The sequence below is a fragment of the Mus caroli genome, unplaced genomic scaffold (assembly GCF_978045245.1).
Source record: "Mus caroli unplaced genomic scaffold, Mus_caroli_1 scaffold_9, whole genome shotgun sequence".
NCBI lineage: Eukaryota > Metazoa > Chordata > Mammalia > Rodentia > Muridae > Mus > Mus caroli.
Window position 1 is genome coordinate 20,358,586 of NW_028227264.1, and position 21,365 is coordinate 20,379,950.

The window sequence follows — 21,365 nt, forward strand, 5'->3', positions numbered from 1 at the left end:
TTTTGTCCAAGAAGCTTTATTTTCAGCTGGATAGTAATCAATGTGGACTCATTTCTGGTGAAAGAGCTGAGTGTAAATAGTTGTGAGTGTTCAGCTGTGGATGGGTCATCTGTCGGACACTCCTACCATCCAAGGCTCAAGAAACTGCAGAAGAGGGAGCAGGAAGAAGGCAAGAACCAGCCAATAGTAAGGAGAGCTGTGAGATGCTGCCTTCTGGACATGAGGCAGCTAACACTTCTTTCTATCAACCTATGGCAGCTGGGGTTACCTGCACAAGACCTCCATGTAATCTAGTCAATAGAAACCCAGCATGGATAGAACAGTCCTGGAGGTCCCGCTCCTAGCAGAGTAGCTATTGGCAGCTTATGGCTTCTAAAGGTGAGAGTCCATCTCCTTTGGCCATGTGACTGTTCACAGGTTTCTCATATCCCAGGGCTTTGCCACATAGCCATGCACATATAGACAGCATGACTTAAACTCATGAAAAAAAAGGACATGATGCTAAAAGGGTAGGTTAGCGGCACTATGGGAATTTGGAGGAAGGAGGGTTGGTAGATGGATACATTTAATAAACATTGTTTAAGTAATTAGTGAAGAATAAAACACTACTTAAATAAAAAGAATATTAGAGTGTTCAAGATCTGAAGTCAATTTAAACTGACTGCTTTCTAATTATTTCTCATTTAAAACATCTTTAAATTTAAATGTATTTTCATCATATTCTTTTCTTCACTCATGTCCTTTTAGATTCTAAGTTTTTAAAAACAAAACAAAACAAAACAAAACAGAAATCCAATACAACAAAAATCCTCAAAACAAAGGAAAAAAACACGCATGCACACGTATGTGCGCGCGCGCACACACACACACACACACAAACACCAAACAATACAAACAAACTAAACAACAACAAAAGACTAAACTGTAATTGAATAAAAACATATACACAGAAAAATCTATAGATTGCATTATATGTTGGCCAGTTAATCTTGAATATAAGACCTGTCCTGGAGTGGTGGATAAACTTAGTGTCTCTCCATTGGAAAAAAGGTTTTCCTCTACTAGCAGAAAAATGATAATTTCCTCTTCCAGCAGGTATAAGTGACAGTTCAAGTTTTAACTGTTACCCTAGTGGCTACAAATTCATTCTTTCATTTATTCATTTACTCACTCATTTAAAAAAATACAACAAAATAAAATATAATAAGATAAAACAAAAACTATCAAATTGAAGTTGGACAAGACAAACCAATAGAAAGGAAAGAACCCAAGAAGATACAAGAATCAGAGATCCACTCATTTGCACACTTAGGGGTCCCATAAAAACACTAACTTGGAAGAACATGATACATGCTTGAAAAGGCCCTGCATGCTGCTTCAATCTCTGAATTCATATGAGCTTTGCTCATGTTGATTTAGAGGGCCTTGTTTTCTTGGTGTCTTCCACCCTCTTTGGCTCTTACATCCTTTGTGCCAACTCTTTCACAGGTTTCCCTGAGTTCTGCAGAGGTAGACTTGATGGAGACATCCCATCTGTGTCTGAGTGCTCCAAGATCTCTCACTCTGAGTAGCTTCTGGCTGTGGGTCTCTATATTTGTTTCCATCTGCTCTAAGAGGAAGTTTCTCTGAGGAGGGCTGAACAAGGCACTGATCTATGAATATAGCAGAATATTATTAAGAGGCACTTTAACACTATATATTTTTTTCTTTTTTAGATTTTATTACTTCATTTTATCCTAGGTCCCTGAGCTATCTCGTCTTAGGTTCTTGGTCATGCAAGCAGGATCAGGTATGGGTTCCATCTTGTGGAGTGGGCCTTAAGTCAAATCAATTATTGGTTGGTTACTCCCACAAGCTTTGTGTCACCAATGTAGATAAAGGGTTTGTGGCTCGCTCAGTGTTTAGGTTTCTCTTTGGAGAGCATGAAAAGGACTTTCCTATACCAAGGACTCTGGAACATAGGGGTGAAGGCTCTGTGTAGGCACCAGCTTGACATCTCAATGTTCAATGAGTTGTATAGATACTGTCTTCAGCAATGGAGCCTTGCTGTCAGGTTATAAAGAGCAATCTATAGTCTTGGCAACAGCTTGAGTTGTTTGAGGATTCACACAGGGCCCCTTAGCCAAGAACTCAATTATATGTAACCCAATTCTGGTATTGGATGCTTCATTTGGTGACAAGAGATTGCCAGTTGGAACTGTTTCCCCATTATTTGGCAACTTTATTTGAATCACTTTCTTATATGTATATATACTAGGAATTTGCTACTGTACTAAGTTAATTTAAACTTATTTCTAATGGAAAGTTCTCAAGCATTGTTTTAGTGATATTTGATATTAACATCTGGTATTTCAAAGATGCAGAATCAGGCATCACATAGCTACTCTCTTATAAATTGCTTAAATCTGAACAGTTAAAAATTTATAGGAAACGCTCATTTATGGTAAGCTTATTATGTCTCTGGATAATGACTGAAAGGAAAGAATATATTTTCAATAAGAATAGGGTTTCAGAAAATAAAGAATGCAATTACCATCCGCCAAACACACCTCCCTCCTACTGAAGCTCTAATAAAAATGACATTTGGGGGAGGTGTGAAGAAATGTTTGCTAGAGAGCAGGTGTTACCAGAACCAAGTATACTTCATCATGACTTTGGGCTTTGTAGCCTCTATACTTATAAGAATATATTTCTGGCTTTATAAACCAGCTGCCTTACAGAATTTTGTCATTGCTTCACGAATGAACTGAGAATGACTCTATCATATTCCTTTAAGGGTCCTAATGTCAAAGAGGAAGAACATTTGGACCACACAATGTTGGAATTATTCGTGGAACTCCGTTAAATTCCTAGAGTTCAATAATGGAATGTTAACACTCAATTTCCTCATTAGTCAACTAGAAGATTAAAGTAGACTGGAGAGGACTGATGTGGGGTTTGAGGTGCTAGAATGTTCTTTCTCTTCTTTATCAAGATCAAGATCATCATCATCATGGGCATCGTCATCATCTTCACATCTCAGGCACATCACACTCCATCAATACCATCTGCTGTGGGTTGGAGCACACTCCACTCCAGTTTCTCTCAGTAGATTTCATATGAACATGCTGTAGAATCAGTTCTCTGAATGTCTGTGGAGAAGCACATATGAATGGCCTGCTGGAGGACCATAGAGCCAAACCAAGTCCAAATGATGACTATCTGTATCAAATCCCACTTCATCATCTCCTACACTTCTGTTCCCTCTCTGTCTTTCTCTCCTTCTCTCCCTCCCTACTATGTTTGATGTTTATTGACTAGAGTTTCCGAAAATATGTCATTTTCCTCTGTCTCATAGTTAGACGCAAGGAAGAAAGTAATTCTCACTTCCATCTTATTTTCATTCTAATTAGTTTGGTTGAGTAGAGTATATTAAACACTAGAAACTTCAGGGCCTTTACTAATTCTTCAAGACATCTCTTTTACATCACAAGTTAGACAACTTGTTTGGATGTGAAATGTCCCCCAGAAGCAAATGTATTTTGTACACTTGGTTTGCAGCTGATAACAGTTTCAGGATTACGTCCACACTAGCAAAAGTGGGTCTTTAGGGGTGGGCCTTGAAGGTAAGTGTTTGCCTGTTTGTTTTTGATTCAGGCTTGAAGGTTCATGGAAGTGTGAAGAATCTCATGCTCCTTCTACTACAGATGCAGCTTCCCCAGAGGCCATGCCTTCCCACCGTGGAAACCTTGAGCAAGAATAACCTTCTCTTCCCTTAAATTCATTCTGTCTGCCTCAAACAAGCTTTGAGAGAGGAGTAGACTCACTGTAGAAGGCTTAGATTCTTTTATCTTAAAATAAAAAATTAAGAAAAAAAACTTTTATGTTTTCCCTTGGGTACAGTAAGGAATGCATGTAATGAATAGCTTCGAGTAGTGGGATGAAGTTTGATCATTAGAATAAATAGTTGCCACGTAGCTTGAGAGCAGAGGCATCAGTTTAGTTTGAAAGAAAGATGACTCTCCTGTTAGCCAAACCTTGGTCTTTCTATCTCCCACTGTTCATCATGTGAGTAACATCATAGTAGAGTATCAATAACATAATCATATGCATCTGGATATCATAGCATGTTACAACACAGTCACAGGCACTAATCACCTGGACATCATAGCATGTTACACAGCTGAATTTCCAAATTGTTCATCCTAATTTACCAGACACATCATACTTCTCTATTGTTTACAGATAGGTAATTTCCTAATTTTCAACTGGGAAAAGAGCATTGTTCAGTGGATGACTGTATTTTTTACTTAATTCCCTTGGAAGACATTTGATCATTGTCCTGGTTTTTGTTTTGTTTTGTTTTGTTTGGTTTGGTTTAGTTTGGTTGGTTTTTTTAAGACAGGGTTTCTCTGTATAGCCCTGGCTGTCCTGGAACTCACTCTGTAGACCAGGCTGGCCTCGAACTCAGAAATCCGCCTCCCCCTGCCTCCTGAGTGCTGGGATTAAAGGCGTGTGCCTCCATGCCCGGCTGTCCTGGTTTTCAACTCCTCTGTCTCTGCTTCTCCATAGCAGAAGGCAATCATTACCTTGACTGTGTCTGTGGATAAGAATATTTGCCACAATCATACCAAGCAACTAAACAAATTCCCTTTATCTGTCCCACAACTAGTAAAGAAATTGCCAAGGACAAACAAGCTTATGGCTTGAAGTTCCAAAGACTTTCCCACTTCTTAAAAAAGCAGCCATTTTCTTGACTCAGTGTCTGACCCAGAAATATTATTTTTACTTTCTAAAATATAAAAAGGATGGATGACTATAAACAGAAGAAGAGACAAACTCTACTTCCAGCACATGTTAGGGATAGAAATACAAAAGAGTTTTTACATGATTGCTTCCATCTCAAAAGAGAGAAAGGGAGGTGGAGAACCTCTAGAGAGTAGAGAGATGCTCAGGAGGATAACACACTGGATACAGGGTGAGGATAGTTGGTAAGGTCCCTATGTGTCTTCTTCTGTAGCACGGAAGTTGGATGACTTTAGGGTCTTCATAGGCACTAAAGGTATGAAGGGAATGTGAACCAAACTATCAAAGTACCCTGGAGCTTTGACTGAAGTTTTGAAATAAATAGAAATGCATGTCTGCTCCAGGATTTTCAAGCCGAGGATGAGTTACCATGTAAATGAGCTGATGTTTCCTGAACTGTTCTGCATTGAATTCTGTCATCTCCAATGCACAAGTGTGGCTGTTTGTTCTTGATTCCTCAAGGCTACATAAACTTTGCCTTTACCTTGTATATCTAGCCGCTAATGAGATCCAATTTTGATATTCCTGAAAAATTCAGTGTTTCAGTCCTTTATTTTTGTACCAAAGATGCAGATTAATCCTTGTAGGGTTCATTTGATAGCACATGTCTGTAACTATATCTGGGTCAGTATTATATTCTCTAGGTAGCAAGATGGTCACCACCACCACCATCATCATCACAATCACTTTGATGAAATGGAAACACAGAGTGGACATGAGTCAATCTAACAAAAGCAAATGGTGTTTAAGAATCACAGAAGATGTGTTTTGCTTACAGGCAAGCTCTATGCTTGGGAGCTTGACTGAGAATGTTCTTTACTGCTTCACAAAACTCAGTACAGACCAGAATCAATGAATCAGCCTACTAATGATTTATGAATGCAAAGCGACTAACTGTAGAATTCCCGAGGCCTTTGCTAAGACTGTCCCATACATACAGGTACTGTAAGGATCAATGTATTGTTAATTTTGTCACAAGTACACAGATGTGAGCATATGATGACTTTGAGAATGTATTTCTGGAACTAGAAGTTAAAGTAAACAGATAACATGAAGACTAATTTATAGTCTGTGATCATTTGACCTATGGAAGGTGGTGATGAGGTACACACTGGATAGAAATCTTACTGGAATTCAAGTTTTGGCCTTCCCTCAGGCTATCAACATGAGGTATAACCTTGTCTTGGTGTTAAGCAGTGGTCCAGCTCCTGTTCTCAGTCAGTCATGCAATCACAGGGACGAATACCTCCTGTGTGTTGTGCTATGTTGATAGGGTACTGGATAGGTCTGGTGCTCTAAATGCATTTTCAGCTCACGGAGGTAGAAACTCAAGTGCATCCTAAGCTGAGGAGCATCTGAGTGTGTTGTCTGTGTCACCCTAGTGACTGGGTTTCTGCAGAGGACAAAAGGCTTTGATTCTGCCCCTTTTCCAGATAAGTATTTTTATGTCATATTGATTGCACATACACATCATACACACACACACACACACACAGAGAGAGTGGGCTGGCTGGTTTCTGATCATAATTCTTACTCCAAGCTAAATTCCCCATGAATTTAAAGGTCAAAGTTGAACCTTTGCATGTCTCAAGTGTCATCCTATTTTCCTTCTCTCTGTCTCTCTCTGTCTGTCTGTCTCTGTCTCTCTCTCTCACTCACTCACTCACATACATATTATAATAAATTAATTATTAAATGTACTCCTCAGATACATATATTCTTCTTCCAAATTGCAAGGCCAAGTTCAAACAGGCAGTTCTTCTGTGATGTCATATGAGATTTATACCAGTCTCAAGTGGACTAAAATAAACTTTCCATTGTGAATTCACTCCGAACACTCCAGTGAATAATTCCACATTACCCAAAGCTATCACACACACAAAACACAGCTGCCATTTCCCAACTTCCTATTTTGCTTTCTTGTTGATAAAACACCATCTCAGGAGTTAGACTATTGGATGGGTATAGGAGAAAACACTTTTCTGGTTTATTGTTTTCCAAAGCTGAAGCCCGGCCGAAAGCTTGAAAGGTTTGCAGAGAAAGACATGTAGGGCAGAATGAGAGTTGCAGCACTGTTAAAGATAGGCATGAGGAAGGGACTCCATCATGGGGTTACAAGCCTCAGCAGGACTCCCTTCCTGATAAAACAGCAGACCCATCCAGTTCCCAAGAATGCAGCCAGGAGGACCATTCTGCAGCTAGGATGTTCTCAGCCATGATCTGTGGGTATATGAAACTTATTAATAGCACCCATGATGGCGCCATTATGGGAAATTTAAATTCATGAGGAATTTAGCTTGGAGTAAGAATTGTTATCAGGAACCAGCCAGCCCATTGTGGACATTGGCACAGAAGCCTAATAGTCCCTCAAAGTAAAAAAATATATATAAGAAGTTGATAAACACAAAGGCACAGAGGAAGAAGAAGCTAGACAATCTGTTGGGGGAAGGCTAATTCCAAATCATGGGAGATGCTGAGGAAGAGCCAGGATAGAGGATGCTGAGTGAGGACAGTCACACGAAGGGAGGAAATTTCCATGAAGAAGACTCATCCTAGGGATCAAGGAAGGACTGAAGTGTGATCCACAGAGCTACATCCTTGTTGAAGACTGCATCTGTTGCATTTGAAATAATACAAAGAGAAGATAACCATGAATGTTTAAATAAACATTAAGCAGTATAGGGCTTAATACAGAAATTATCAGTGAAGATGAAGTGAGACATTGGCAGAAAAAAAAATGTATTTTAAGAAGAAACCCACTCTTGTCACCATTGAGGACCCACGATTCTATAACTAGACAAGTCATAGGTGCTAAGAGAGAATCTTCTGCTATAGTGCTGTTAAATAGACCATATTAAAGCAACTCCTAATGACTTAGCACCTTACCAACATATTATTAAAAGACACTTTCAATCTTCATCACAGAAGTTTCTGTTTATAGTAGATGATGATGATGATGATGACGATGGCAACGATGACGATGATCTCAACAATTTCCCACTGTGAAGAAAATAGGAGACCAAAGAAAGTTCAACTCTAAAGGAAGCATATACGGTACATCTCTCCCTCAAAATCTCAGAAATCCTTTTAAAAGAGAGAGATTGTAAAAGTCAGAAGTGATGGATGACTATAAAGAAACAGTGTCTTCTGGCAACTGCAGGGCACTGCACATATGACCTCACAGTAGCTGTGACAGCACACACAAGATCTGTGTGAGCTCAAACCACACCAAACCCCAGGATGGAGAGAAAAGTTGGACACAAAGTTTCACCCCTACCTGAGTCCTCAGTCTCTGGGTCATTTTTCTGCTCTCTCTCTCTCTCTCTCTCTCTCTCTCTCTCTCTCTCTCTCTCTCTCTCTCTCTCTCTCTCTCTCTCCCTCTCTCTCTCTCCTATAGTGTAGCCTGTGATAAATTGACCATGCTCGAGTAGAAGGCTATACATCCAAGAATATTTGGTTATCACAAATTGACCTTAATGGGGGGGACAATAAAAGACCACAAAGTTTGAGAGGGAGGGAAGCAGGGATGGATCTGAGAGGGGCAAATATGATTGAAACTTATTGTGCAAAACTCTCAACTATTACTACTACTACTACCACCACCACCACCACCACCACCTCCACCACCACTACTACAACTGATCTCTACACTTATTAAAATTACAAAAGAAGAAAAGAAAGAAGGGGGAGACAGACAGACAAACAGGCCGACAACTAGGCCCAACCTGACATGTATGGTCTTGGTGTCATGGAGTTGACAGTACATTTGTGGAAAATGATTTGAGAGGAAGAAAAGCTTGGAACAGTTAGTGTAAAGAAGGACAACTCTGAAGAAAAATGTATAGAGTTTCTACTTCTACACATTGTTTTATGCACAAAAAATTGGGAGCCACAAGGTATTTGCAGTCAGATTATCCAATTTCTTAATTATTACATGAAATATTTCCTTTGAGAGTAGAAGATGTTGCTTATAGGAAATGTGGATCCTTTGCCCATAGCTACTCTTTTGGCCTCCAGAGAATGGATGCCTGTGCTTGCCTGCCAGGTCCTTTGTTCACTGTAGCACTAGAGCCTTAGTTTCCCACCTCCCAGCATGTGCTGTCCCCTTTATTTTTTTCATTCGTGAGGTTCCATCCTTCCCACTGTCCCACATGATGTTAGGATTCTCTAGAGCAGAGGTTCTCAGCTCCTAATGCTGCAACCCTGTATACAGTGCCTCATGCTGGGATGACCCCCGACCATAGTTGGTTTCATTGTTATTTCATAATTGTAATTTTGCTACCACTGTGAATTGTAATGTAAAGATCTGTGGTTTCTGATGGTCTTAGGCAACCCTTGTGAAAGGGGTCATTTGACAACCCATTCCCAAAAGGGTCATGACCCAGAGATTGAGAACCACTGCTCTAGAACTACAAAGGGCAAAGAAAGTTTAGCTCTAAGAACCTGCAACATTCAGAGCCTTTTCCAAATTATTCTTGACCTCACACTTAAGTGTGACAGCAACGCAGACCCAATTCTAAAGGGGTTTATAGTCATGCTAGAGGAGACAGTAAACAATAAACAAAATTAGCCAAGGAATGAGAGGCACTATAAAACAGAGCAAGTTAGGTGGGTGATCAGGGAAGGGCTTTCTAATACAAGAAACTCCTATTATTAAGGAAGGGGGGACTCCTGTGGCTCCTTGGAAAGACAGTGGGAACACAGAACACAGCAAATGCATGTGTCTTTACTTAGTATGTCTTTGAGATGCAGAAAAGGACTTGGCTTGTTGAATTACAGCTCAGGGAGTCAGGGCAGAGGGGAAAAAATGAGCTCCTGAAGTTGGCTAGACAGATTACACAAGGCTTGTGGCCCATTGCCTCTGTATTCTGTTGTGAGCAGAGAGAACAGCTATGAGTTTCATTGTAAAGAAGTGATAAATTGTGATTCCATTTGTAAGGGTATCATTCTGATGGCATTTGGAAAAGGAGTGTAGGAATAACTGAGTCAGGCAGGAAGGCCAGCAAGGAACTTCTTGAGGTAGAACAGGAGAGAAATTACTATTATCTGTTTCTTTTGTGTGTGTGTAAAGGATGTGATACATATTTGGGATGTAGTTGGACCATAGAGATAATAGCAGTTGTTAATAAGTTAGGTGGGAGACAGAGAATAACAAACTTCGGCCATGATTATGTTGTGATTTATTAATGAGTAGGTTCAGGACTAAAAGAAAACTGGGTTGTCTTTTCTGTACTTGTTCAGCTGGTCTGTACTGGTTCAGAAGGTCTTTGTTATTTGCTCCAGAAACCTAGATGCTTCTAGAATGCTTTGAAGTGAATATCAACACATCTACCAGCCAGTCTCATGTTAGATGATCCTCACACTCTTTGAAGGATAGACTTGTGGATTCTCATTGATTTTCCTTCTCTCAATGACCTCCATCGCCATAGTCTCCGAGAGAGCATATACGCATAATTGGATAGATAGATGGCTCAGAGCTAAGCATATCTGTTGCAATAGTATGAGACCTGAGTTTGAATTCCCACATTAAAAAAAGGGGGTGCATGACTACAGTGCCTGTGGTCCCAGTAGCTTTGGGAGCAGAGGCAGGAGGATTACTGGGGCTTGCTGGCTGTCAGCTTAGGTCTAGCTTTAATTCTAGACCATATGTAACAGGACGCAAGTGGAGAATGACAGAGTAGGGAGCCCGGTGTCTTCTTTTGGCCTCTTTGAGCATGTGTACACAGACATCAGTACCTCATCTCTTCACAAACCATCATCACATACACACTACACCCTGACATACAATGAAAAACAGAAAGTGAAAGGGGAGAAGGATCATGATTCATATTTAGGTCATTCTGAATAGGAGGCACCCAGGAGAAAGAATACTGGTCTCTTAAACTGGCCTCTGTTATCCAGCTGGATCTCAGAATGTGCCTCTGGTTGTCCTTGATTGGGGAGCTCTGTCACGCCCAGTCAAGTGGAAATGTTACAGAGGAGGTGCTCTAGACTGGGGAGGTGAAGTCTAAAGATCTAGATTGGGCACTCACTTGTATAGAGTACTCAAGATGATATAAGCAAGAGGAAGGAGGTGAGAGGATGGGAGTGGAGAAGAGAGGAGAAATGAGGAGAGGGGAGAAAAAGGAAAGAATAATGGACAGATCTGTGAGAAGGAGGGAAAACCCAGCAAAATAAACACAAGAGTGGCAATGGAGTAGAGAGTGAAAGTAGCAGCCAAGAAGAGCAAGTATAGCATTTCATGGTATAGGCAGCAAATATGACACACTATATGCAGCAAAACATCACACTGTAGGCAGTGTGAGTAATTAAAGGATGTGAAAGACGCCATTTGATTTGGACTGTAAAGGTCATCTGTATCCCCCAAAGCATTGTAGTATGGGTGATATGAAAGCTGGTTTCAAGTGGTTGTTTCAAAAGAGACCAAGGCCAGGGGGTGGGGTAGGTAGTGAAAATAAATAAATCCTTTGAAAAAAAAGTGGTTTCGAGTGAGGTCAGGGGGAAGAAATATGGAGAAATAGACGAAGAAGGGAGATGAGGTAAAAGGGCTCGTGTTTGTTTTACTGTGGTGAGTACAGCTTGTCCGTGGAGGAAGCACAGTGATTCAATCGGCAAGTTTAATTAATGGTAGCCAGAGAAAGAACAGTGTGAGTCAGGATGGCATGCGTGTCTCCATCCATCACGGAGCCGAGGCAGAATGCAGGTACATGGTGTCTTCTGAAAGCCTCTGTACTCCTGAGGAAACTAAGGAGCCGCTCAGCTGAGATGGCAACGGGGATGGGAGTTTGAGAAGACAGAGGGGTTCTACTGCACTGGATAGGAGTGGAAGCGTCTTCTTCTGTGACCTCCATCTGAATGTAGATGAGAAGGAAAGACGGCAATGAGCATTCTGTAAGCAGTCTCTCATAAAGAAGTGACACATATATAGTACAGTTTTGCATACTTTGGGTTATAATGGCATATATATATATATACATATACATATATATTATGATAAAGTTTAATATCATTGAATATGATATTTGTTGATTTGGAAAAATAATGAAAAATTCAGAAATAAAACTCATGTCTCAAAAGTTATAAAAACTAATTCTTGGGTATGTGTTATGTCATTTTGGGAAATTTTCATAGCTTACAGAAGTTTTTCTTTTCCAAGGGATATCTCCTAAGACTGGCCGCAGGTGCTAGAGCCAGTGAAAACTCAACTCTGTGCGACTATTTCTCTACCTGTACAAACATACATAGCAACAACTATAGTTAATTCGAAATAACCACGTGCCGTAATATGTTATTTAAAACATTAATTACTTCTGAAATTTCCTTCTATTTTCATATTGTTGCTAAGTGTAGGTAACTCAGAGTGTGGACAGGGATGTGGAGGGAGGTACAGTCTTTAAATTTTTTTCTAGAGACTTCTGGAAGTCATGTTCTCCATACAAGTGGTTCTCTGAATGGAGTGACTATGAAAGCTATTTGGAGAGTGTCTTAATTTCTTGTTTCTGTAATAAAAAACTACCCTGACAGCCAGGAGTAGAAGCACATACCTTTAATTCCAGCACTTGGGAGGCAGAGGCAGGTGAATCTCTGAGTTTGAAGACAGACTGGTCTACAAAGTGAGTTTCCAGGACAGCCTTGGGCTACACAGAGAAACCTTGTCTCAAAACAAAACAGACAAAAAATCCAAAGAAATCCTTAGGGCTGGAGAAATGGCCCAGTCAATAAAGGTTAGGCTCATAACCAAGACCATCTGGACAAAAGCACCTGATGTGAGAGAAGGGTTGTTTTCAATCACAGTGTAAGGTCTGGTTCATCATAGGAAGGAAACCAATGCATATGGAAGTAGAAGCAGCTGTTCATGGTATATCCAGGCAGTCAGGAAACAAAGGGGGAGACTGCATGATCAGCTACTCCTTCCACTCAAATCCAGTCCCGGATCCCTTGCTCAGTCCTGTCTACAATCACAATAGATTGTCTCACAATATTATATAATCAACGAAGTTCCTCAGAGTCCCATCTCCTCGGTGATTCTAGGTCCTGTCAAGAGATATTGGTAAAGCATAGACTGTGGGCCTAAGCCCCAGAAACCCTGATTTCAGCATGTGTGCAGCTGGCCCTGAGAATCTATAGTTCCAGTAAGTTCCTTGGTAACATAGACTCTGCCAGGCCAGGGGCTATGTTTGTGAACTGCTGCCCTGGAGTTTTGGGCAAGAATGTGTAACTTCAGGTAACAGGAAAGAAACCGTTCCCACCTCTGCACAGACAGGCTCTCAGACTGTGAGCAGCCCTCAGTCTTCACCCACTATACTCTCCATCACCCTTAAAAGAAGCCGCCTCTAGTTAAAGTGGATCCTAGAACCAAATAGAACTTCATGCTGCCAGAACACTCTAGTCTCTGTTACGAATACTCTCTCCATTTGCTATTTCTGACTTTGCTTCCAGAAGTAATGAGTGCCTGGCCCAGGAAATAAAACTCTTCTTTATCTATTTGTAGATAGTCTAAGCACCCTATAAGTAGCTTACACCAGTTTCACCTTGCACATGACCTTGATTCCCATTTTCTTAAGGGGACAGACTTTGGTTTTACATTCCTTTCACACCTACTTTTCTGTCCATGAGTCTGCTTGCCAACTGAGGCCTAAGGGGGCTTTTAGGAATGTCCCAGTCTACTTGTCAGGGGTTCAGGTAGTAAACATGCCACCAATCCCATCCTGTTACAAGAGTCTCTGCCAAAGTCCCAGTCACACTGGGGTTCCCCTGGGTTTCTTCCTCTGCTTCAGGTCTTTCTACATCTTTCTGTCTTTTTTTGTCATCAAGCACACAGTTCTCACATCATAAATGTTGACTTCCAACATGACCTATGTCTAAGCAAGGCTGAGGTAGGTATTTTGTGATTTTTAACACAAAAAATAGGAGTTGGTGGGAAGGTGGGCTATTTCCACATACAATATCGAGTATCAGTAATGTGTATCAAATCACAAGGTAACTGACATCAGAAATATCTTACATGACAAACATTATAAAAGGTGATAGGTGTTGACCACATTTATCAAATTTTTAAAAAAGCATCAGTTTTAGTGTTTATGGAGAAACTGTCCCTATAGAGATTCCATTGTCACTTTTGCAACTAAACATTTGGATCCAAGACCCCACATGAGCATGTACATACATGTGTGTGCATGTACACACACTGTTGATAAACTATACATGCTTCTTTAGGGCTTTTCTTATGTATATTTTGACAGTATATTATGAGTAGCTTTCCACATAACCAATGGTGCTGCCCACATATTCCATTGTCTATGTGAACCACAGTTTATACGTTATTTAATGGGGGTGGTAGTCAGTCAACTTGACTGAACTTAGAATCACTACAGACATGCCTCTGGGTGAGTCTGTGAAGGAACATCTGGGAAAATTGGGCTGAAGACTGAAGACCTACCCTGGGCGTGGGTGACACCACTAAAAGAACTGGTGCCCTGGGCTAAATAAAAAAGAGAAAATGGTATGGATATTAAAACTCCCTCCTGATTGCTGTACGATGTGACTGCTGCCTTAAGCTCTTGCTGTGGCTTTGATGGACAGTATTCCATCTAAAACTTTGGCCCCAAAGAAACCTTTCTTTCTTAAAGAAGTTGCTTTTGCCAGATATTTTATCACAGCACCAAGAAAAACAACTTTTTGGGGTCTGGGAGTCACCACACAAACCACTCAGACACCAGTCTCACTTAGACAGGGCTGGTTTATTGAATGCACACCCCAAGACTGATCAATCAGGGACACAACATAGACTCGGGAGCTGAACTGCCACCTGAGCCAGGATCCTACAAAGCTTTTGAGCCTGAAATCCACAAACATCTGTGCCAAATTGTTCTACCAGTCAGTATTTAGGGATTTCCTTAGGAACGTGTCTTTGTTGTATACTTATCCTGTTCCCATTGGTTGGGGCATTCAACTGTGGCAGGGGACTTGATTTGCCTACATTCACGCCTTAACTTGCCAACCAGGCTGTCAGTTGCCCATATACATGTCTCTCTGTCAGTCAAGTAGGATATCAATTCCCAGGGAGGTCTTAAGAACTTAAACTTTATTCACCACTACACAAAATGGAAATCTTATTCCAAATGGCTTCTTATATTGGTCTCTGTTAGGTTGGGGCTCATCCCAGGGGCAGTTTATAAAGTCAAGAAAACATAAAATCTCATACACCAATGGTGGGCAGTTGGTTCAAGTTCAGGCTTATTGTGGCTAATTATACAAAGCAGCTCTCATTGACCTCTATTTTGATTGGTTTTCAAGAATGCTGAAGCACAGGACATAACAGAATATCTAATCAACTCAGACATGAGAAAGGTTTTTTAGTAACAGTAGTTACAGCATATGAGAACGTTTCCTTGTAATATTAGTAAAAGCTCAAAACAGCTGGCTAGACAAGCATCAATTTCCCAGGCTTTAATACAACTAATACAGTAGCCATCTATAATTGAATATTTCCTTCAATATCTTTAGTTTGGACCTTCAACCTGATAACCTGAAGATGTGAAGTGAACAATCCTGGCCTCAATTTTGGGAGGCTACCTCTATATTTATGTCAGACCACTTCTTACAATAAATTCTACATGCAGTCTGTCTATCTCTCCATCCATCTGTTTGTTCTCCCATCCATTCATCCACTCATCCAGCCACCCACCCAGCCACCCACCAATCCATCCATGCATCCATCCATCCATCTATCCATCCATCTATAAAACACAAATGTTATAAGTTCAAATATAAACACTGTTCATTTATGTTTTAATCATGAATCTAATTCTAGGCCATTTATATCCTGTTATTTCTATTTTTCTGAAAAACCCTGGCTAATACAAATACAATGCCAGACCATATCTATCTTGATTTTTCTTTATTGCTGTTGTTTGTGATATCATGAAAAGAAATGTTTTACAAAATGAGGCCTTCTCGAAGTCAAACTAGAAAACTTTTTTTGAACCAGGGTTTTATATATTGCCCTGGATCTCCTGGAACTCACTGTGTAGAACAGGCTGAACTCACTGAATGCAGAGATTAAAGATGTGCAATGTCACTCTTGGCTGAACTTTTTCTTTTTTTTTATTAGATATTTTCTTTATTTACATTTCAACTGCTATCCCAGAACTTTTTCTTAAATGTCTATCTAAATTAAATACTTTTCTATTATGAGCCACCTTTCAAGGATCAGATCTTGGCCAATTCAAGGCTTACGTGAAGTTACAAAGCTGTGTTGTGTGACTGTTTTCCAAGTGATACATAAGGAAATGTCTATCAACTCCGGACAAGGCACCAATGACAGACCAAAGAAATTATTTCACCCAAGGCTCTTTTAGAGAACTACAGAGTTTATTGAGGTTCCATATAGAATCATGAGTGAGGGGCAATTTATAGGGCCATGGGGAACTTAAGAGCAACTACATCATTGAAAGACTCACCCTAGCTTGAATGAATAAAAGCTTCATCCCTTGAGCTTCTTGCACCAACTTACAGGCAGCAATCCTGAGAAGAAATTCCCAGCCCAGCAGTCTTTATTGCATATAAAAACTTTGGGAGGGAGTTTGTGAATCTTGTAACTTTATGAACTTCCTGAAACTAGTAAGTTTAGTAAGCTTTTGCAACCGTATGAGCCTCTTTTATCCCTCCTTAAGGAATATTTTAATTCACAGAAAACAGCTACAAAATTTTTTCTAGTGTCACCAAAAGTCAAAGTGTGTTAACATTTCATCATCCAAAGGAATTATGGCAGTGCCATTAAACTCGGTTAGCACTCACAGTATATTTCAAATGTTAAGCACACAGATTTGGTCTCTCTAATCTAACTGATAAAGCTGTATCAGGGGGACTCCTCTGAGGCCTCACTGCTACAGTCCAATCTTGTTTTGAAGGAGAGGAAAACATACAGGAAGCACTTTTGCTGCATAGAACGTGCTTGAAACACTGTTGAGGAAAAAAGTCTGTGACGTAACTTGTAATTTACCTTGTGCATGATTGGCCTGGAGAAATAGCTAAGTTATAAGGCTTTACATTTGATCCTGAAATGCATATTTTACAAATCTGGTGAGGAGGGGCTTCAGAAATGGCTTAGTGGCTAACAGAATGCCCTACTCTTTTTGTTTGTTTGTTTGTTTGGGTTTTTTTCTTATTTATTTATTTATTTATTTATTTATTTATTTATTTATTTTTGGTGGTGGTGGGGTTTCAAGACAGGGTTTCTCTGTGTCCTGGAACTCACTTTGTAGACCAGGCTGGCCTTGAACTCAGAAATCTGCCTGCCTCTGCCTCCTGAGTGCTGGGATTAAAGGCGCCACCACCACCCGGCTAGAATGCCCTACTCTTATAGACAACCCAAGCTTGATTCCCAGAATCCATGTCAGATTTCTAACTGCCCTTAACTCTAGCTCCAATGCTTCTGGCATCTGTACACACACACACACACACACACACACACACACACACACACACACACACACACAGAGTGTGCACACCAATGCTCAGATGTGCATAAACTAATATGTGCATACACATAAATATGCATTGTTACATAAAATTTTAGACTCAAGGTGCTAAAAGCAAGTCAGTCCATTTGGGCTGTGATAATAGAACACACCATGAGCTATGTAAGTTAATAGACACCAGAGATGTGCTTTTTCTCAGTATAGGGGGCTGAGAAGTCTAAGATAAATGTATTGTCACTGCAGTGTCTGATAAGGGGCTGGGGTCTGCTTCATGAATGATGCCGTCTTTCTGTGTCTTTATAAGGCAAAAAGAAGAATACAACTTTCTTGGGGCTTTCCTCATGATGTGACCTCCTTTGCTATGGCAGGGTCCTCATGACTTGTTTGATTATAAATACCTGTTAGTGACCTTAATTCTGAAACCCATTGTATTAAAATTTTTTGGTTTTTAATTATTTTATTACTTTCACCATTTGAACTGGGACTTGGGAAGAATACATAGTATTCAGTTTAAAACAAGAATTTATGATATGATTGAAGAAATCAGTATCATTAGAGTGACAAATTGACAGACTGAGGTAATAACCACAGAGCAGATGTCCAACCTCATCAGCTTTCGAGGGGAGCAGTGATCACAGACTGTATACAGTCTCATAAAGACAGGTAGGATATTAAATAGATAGATTCTAATTTGACAAGCTTATAAATCAAACTACCAACATACAGGAGTCATAGGTAGCATAGAGAATGTTATGATATTGGAAGCCAGGAAGGGTACTACACCTACAATCTCAGCACTCAAGAGGCTAGGCGTCATGGTTTAAATGTGCTTGGCTCAGGGAGTGGCACTATTTGAAGGTGTGGCCTTATTGGTGTAGGTGCCACTGTGGGTGTAGGCTTTAAGACCCTCATCCTAGCTGCCTGGAAGTGAGTGTTCTGCTAGCAGCCTTCACATGAAGATGTAGACCTCTCAGCCCCTCCTGTACCATGCCTAACTGGATGTTGTCATGCTCCTGCCTTGATAATACTGGACTGAACCTCTGAACCTGTAAGCCAGCCCCAATTAAATGTTGTCCTTATAAGAGGTGCTTAGGTCATGATGTCTGTTTACATCAGTAAAACACTAACTAATACACTGGGGATTGAGAAATCTAACTCATCTTAGTGAATTTTAGGTCACTGTGGACTATATAGCAATACCTTTTCTAATACACAAAACTATTTTTCTCTAAAAGAAATAATATTGTGGCTTGGACACGAACTTGGCGGACAGTCCCACGGTCCCCAGAGAAGACAACACTTCTAGATGCTATAACACACCCAGGATCTTAGGATTCCAGGATCCCAACATCCCAGGAGCTTGGTCACACCAGGATCTCAGGGTTTCAGAGGAAGCTTGACTGCCAAGAACTCTGACACACCCAGAATCTCGGGTTCACAGGATCCTGGACTCACAGGATCACAGAGAAATCGGGACTCTGAGGAATTCTGAATCAATCTGGATTACAGGAAGGACAGGCTCCAATGAGATATATTGAAGGTATCGAGCACTTGAGATAATCAGATGGCAGGAGGCAAGCATAAGAACAGAAGCAACAGAAACCAAGATTACTTGGCATCATCAGAGCCAAACTCTCCCACATAGCAAGTCCTGGATACACCATCACACCAGAAAAGCAAGATATGGATCTGAAGTCACTTCTCATAATGATGATAGAGGGCAATAGGAAGGAAATCAATGACTCCTTTAAAGAAATACAGGAGAACACATCTAATCAGGTGAAAAAAATTGAACAAAACTATCCAGGATCTAAAAATGGAAGTAGAAAGAATAAAGAAATCACAAAAGGAGACCACTCTGGAAATAGAAAACCTAGGAAAGAAGTCAGGAGCCATTGATGCAAGCAAGAATAACCAACAGAATAAAAGAAATAGAAGAGAGAATCTCAGGTGCAGAAGATACCATAGAAAACATTAATACAACAATCAAAGAAAATGTGAAATGCAGAAAGATCCTAAGCCAAATCATCCAGGAAATCCAGGATAAAATGAGAAGACCTAAGGATAATAGGTATAGACAAGAAGGAAGATTTCCAACTTAAAGGGCCAATAAATATCTTCAGCAAAATTATAGAAGAAAACTTCCCCAACCTAAAGAAAGAGATGCTCATGAACATACAAGAAGCCTACAGAACTCCAAATAGGTTGGACCAGAAAAGAAATTACTCCTCCACATAATAATCAAAACACCAAATGCACAAAACAAAGAAAAAATATTAAAAGCAGAAAGGGAAAAAGGTCAAGTAACATATAAAAGCAGACCTTAAGAATTACACCTGATTCTCCCCAGAGACTATGAAAGCCAGAAAATCCTGGGCAGATGTCATATAGGCCCTAAGAGAACACAAATATCAGCCCAGGCTACTATACCCAGCAAAACTCTCAATTACCATAGATGGAGAAACCAAGGTATTCCATAACAAAACCAAATTTACACAATATCTTTCCACAAATCCAGCCCTTCAAAGGATGATAAAGAAAAGACTTCAACACAAAGAGGGAAACTAAGCTTGAGAAAAATCAAGAAGTAATCTTTCAACAAACCTAAAGAAGATGATAGTATACTTAAGTGATCACAAAAATTCCACCAGGAACTCCTAAACCTGATAAACAGCTTCAGTGAAGTAGCAGGATATAAAATTAACTCAAAGAAATCAGTGGCCTTTCTCTAAACAAAAGATAAACAGGCTGAGAAAGAAATTAGGGAAACAACACCCTTCACAATAGTCACAAAAAATATAAAATACCTTGGTGTGATTCTATCTAAGGAAGTGAAAGATCTGTATGATAAGAACTTCAAGTCTTTGAAGAAAGAAATCAAAGAAGATCTCAGAAGAAGATGGAAGGATCACCCATGCTCATGGATTGGCAGGATCAATATAGTGAAAATGGCTATCTTGCCAAAAGCAATCTACAGATTCAATGCAATCCCCATAAAAATTCCAACTCAATTCTTTCAAGAGTTAGAAGTGCAATTTGCAAATTCATCTGGAATAACAAGAATCCTAGGATAGCAAAAACTATTCTCAACAATAAAAGAACCTCTGGTGGAATCACCATCCCAAACCTCAAACTGTTCTACAGAGCAATTGTGATAAAAAAAATAATAACTGCATGGTTTTGGTACAGTGACAGACATATAGATCAATGGAACAGAATTGAAGACCCAGAAATGAAGCCACACACCTATGGTCACTTGATCTTTGACAAAGGAGCTAAAACCATTCAGTGGAAAGAAGACAGCATCTTCAACAAATGGTGCTGGCACAACTGGCGGTTAGCATGTAGAAGAATTTGAATTGATCCATTCTTATCTCCTTGTACAAAACTCAAGTCTAAGTGGATCAAAGAACTCCAAATAAAACCAGAGACACTGAAACGTATAGAGGAGAAAGTGGGGAAGAGCCTCGAAGATATGGGCACAGGGTAAAGAATCCTGAACAGAACAACAATGGCTTGTGCTGTAAGATCAAGAATCAAAAAATGGGACTTCACAAAATTGCAAAGCTTCTATAAAGCAAAAGACACTGTCAATAAGACCTAAGGGCAACCAACAGATTGGCAAAAGATCTTTACCAATCCTAAATCTGATAGGGGGCTAATATCCAATAAAGAACTCAAGAAGTTGGACTCCAGAAAAACCAAATAACCCTATTAAAAATGGGGTACAGATCTAAACAAAGAATTCTCAACTGAGGAATACCGAATGGCTGAGAAGCACCTGAAAAAATGTTCAACATCCTTAATCATCAGGGAAATGCAAATCAAAACAACCCTGAGATGCCACCTCATACAAGCCAGAATGGCTAAGATCAAAAACTCAGGTGACAGCAGATGCTGGCGAGGATGTGGAGAAAGAGGAACACTCCTTCATTGTTGGTGGAACTACAAGCTGGTACAACCACTCTGGAAATCAGTTTGACGATTCCTCAGAAAATTGGACATAGTTTTCTGGAAGATCCAGCAATAACACTCCTGGGCATATACCCAGAAGATGCTCCAACATGTAATAAGGACACATGCTCCACTATGTTCTTA